Here is a 2,951-nt window from a genome sequence, read left to right on the forward strand (position 1 = left end):
CAGTTAAACACCGACGGGCGGTGAACCAACAGCGTGGGACACAAATCCAACTACGAGCTTTTTAACCGCAACAACTTTAATATACGCTATTGGAGCTGGAATTACCGCGGCTGCTGGCACCAGACTTGCCCTCCAATAGATACTCGTTAAAGGATTTAAAGTGTACTCATTCCGATTACGGGGCCTCGGATGAGTCCCGTATCGTTATTTTCCGTCACTACCTCCCCGTGCCGGGAGTGGGTAATTTGCGCGCCTGCTGCCTTCCTTGGATGTGGTAGCCGTTTCTCAGGCTCCCTCTCCGGAATCGAACCCTGATTCCCCGTTACCCGTTACAACCATGGTAGGCGCAGAACCTACCATCGACAGTTGATAAGGCAGACATTTGAAAGATGCGTCGCCGGTACGAGGACCGTGCGATCAGCCCAAAGTTATTCAGAGTCACCAAGGCAAACGGACCGGACGAGCCGACCGATTGGTTTTGATCTAATAAAAGCGTCCCTTCCATCTCTGGTCGGGACTCTGTTTGCATGTATTAGCTCTAGAATTACCACAGTTATCCAAGTAACGTGGGTACGATCTAAGGAACCATAACTGATTTAATGAGCCATTCGCGGTTTCACCTTAATGCGGCTTGTACTGAGACATGCATGGCTTAATCTTTGAGACAAGCATATGACTACTGGCAGGATCAACCAGGGAGCTGCGTCAACTAGAGCTGAGCAGCCGGCCGCCCGGGAGTGTGTCCCGGGGGCCCGCGCGAACACGCAAGCGTCCGCTCAATTATTCTGCAAACAGGAGGAGGCTGAGCTCCCCTGCACAACACACCTCGAAACCCTCTCAGGTCCCGGCGGCGCGCAGCGCCGTCCTAAGTACTTGGTCGGGTTCGAGAGAGGCGCAATCGCCCGGAGTTAGGCGAGTAGACGCTTTAGGTGCGACCACCCGTGCTCCCAACTGAGCTTGCCGCTGCCGACAGAGGCCCGGGAGCGTGCTGTCGTGGCATTGCCGGCGGGAGACAACACGCGCCACCTACGGTGACCGGCAGCTCCAACGCCAGCGCCACAGAAGGACAAAAGCCCCACTTGGGTGCCGAAGCGAACTCTCCCAGCACAGCGCACGCGCCAACACGTCCGCACAGCTGCGATACAAACCACCTGCGAGAACCGCTGGGGCGACCGAGCAGCAGACGGCGTCGCGGCGCCGAGCGCCGGGCGGCGGCGCATCCTCAGCGCACAAAGTCCTCAATCGGACCAGCACACTGCAGATGGCCACCGCGCTTCGCACCGGGCCCGCGAGGACCTACTTTGGCCGCAAGGCGCCGCGAGCAGGGGGCGCCGGCGCGCAGCTGCGCCGCCTGCCGCGTCCGTCGGCCGGCGCGCCTGCCACTGGCCGCCCCCACCAGCCGGCTGTGGCGCGTGCGCCCACGCACCGCGCTGCCAGCACGCCGGGCGGCCCCCCCTCACCGGCCGGGGACGGTCCCACCCAGCCACCGCCGCGTATCGCCTCACACCCAGATCCCCTTTCACGTTCGTGGGCATGGTGGGTCCCCTTTCACGTTCGTGGGCATGGTGGGTCTCCCTGAAACAACCGGTTAATAGCTCGACCGATCGTCGCCAACACTGATTCACCTCTAGCGAGAACAACCGCACCACAACGGGTTACCAGTTGTTCATTTGCGTAACGTCACCAGCAAACGTACACGTCCATCGCCATTTGCAACGAGTATTGCATGCCTGTGTCAGGTGTCACAACACACTACGTCTGCCCACATAGACGCAACAACATGTGCACGCCTAGAGAACACGTGGAAGGTAGACCCCGTACGTATGCGGTGTCCATTGCGCGAACGACTGTCAGCCCGCCTCTGCAGCATGTCGCAGATGTGGAACGCGGTGCAACATGCTATCACGGTGTGTGAGAAGAGACGACTACGTCCGAATACACGCTCCACTACATCAACAGACTGCTCATGCTGATCGCCATCCAGGGCGTCCGTTCCTCCCACACGTCTGTATGGCGTACCACACTGCAATCCAGCTCTTATAGGGAGACGACACGTAGCTGCGTGCACAATATTTGGACTGTATGGTCCGCCGTTGCTAGGCGCAGTCGTCATACGGTCACATGTGCCACGATGTATCATTCAGTACATACGGACCAATGTGCAGTACAGTTTGTGGGTTTTGCGTACATCGGCGGACAGGTGACAGGCCGTACCACAACGTAGGCTGAGTACGTCGGCATGCGAAGGGCATTGAACATGCAAACTTCTCACCGACCAGCTTGCGAAGGCAGGGGGGAAGGGGGGGGGGGCGGCATGTACGTCCTGCTGCTATCCACACTACAGTGTATAGCAGGAGCATGTGGAAAGTCAGCAACACCTGCAAGGTGTTTAACATGACGCGATACACAGGGGACCGGGCAGTGCGAGTAGGGAACTATATTGCGAGGGTTGCGGTTAGGCAACACTACACCAATTTAACGGGTTGCATAACAATTACAGAGCAGGTTCAGCGACAACGTGCGTCAGGTTAAGGCGCAATATAGTTTAGGTTACGGCGCACTTTAGGTTAGGTTAAGGCACATTATAGGTTAGGTTAAGGCACATTATAGGTTAGGTTAAGGCACAACATGGGTTAGGTTAAGGCACAACATGGGTTAGGTTAAGGCACAACATGGGTTAGGTTAAGGCACAACATGGGTTAGGTTAAGGCACAACATGGGTTAGGTTAAGGCACAACATGGGTTAGGTTAAGGCACAACATGGGTTACGTTAAGGCACAACATGGGTTACGTTAAGGCACAACATGGGTTAGGTTAAGGCACAACATGGGTTAGGTTAAGGCACAACATGGGTTAGGTTAAGGCACAACATGGGTTAGGTTAAGGCACAACATGGGTTACGTTAAGGCACAACATGGGTTACGTTAAGGCACAACATGGGTTACGTTAAG

At 56.3% G+C, this 2,951-nt stretch overlaps 1 non-coding gene across 1 annotated transcript in view; it reads right to left on the minus strand.

Annotated features, from left to right (window-relative positions):
* LOC126430501 (small subunit ribosomal RNA) overlaps window positions 1-699 on the minus strand; it is a 1,909-nt gene extending 1,210 nt beyond the window's left edge. Inside the window, exon 1 of the ribosomal RNA XR_007577162.1 lies at window positions 1-699. This exon is cut by the window's left edge and continues 1,210 nt beyond it. This is a non-coding gene — a ribosomal RNA (small subunit ribosomal RNA).
* Between the last annotated feature and the right edge of the window lie 2,252 nt (window positions 700-2,951).

Source organism: Schistocerca serialis, unplaced genomic scaffold (genome assembly GCF_023864345.2).
Source record: "Schistocerca serialis cubense isolate TAMUIC-IGC-003099 unplaced genomic scaffold, iqSchSeri2.2 HiC_scaffold_1049, whole genome shotgun sequence".
Classification (NCBI taxonomy): Eukaryota; Metazoa; Arthropoda; class Insecta; order Orthoptera; family Acrididae; genus Schistocerca; species Schistocerca serialis.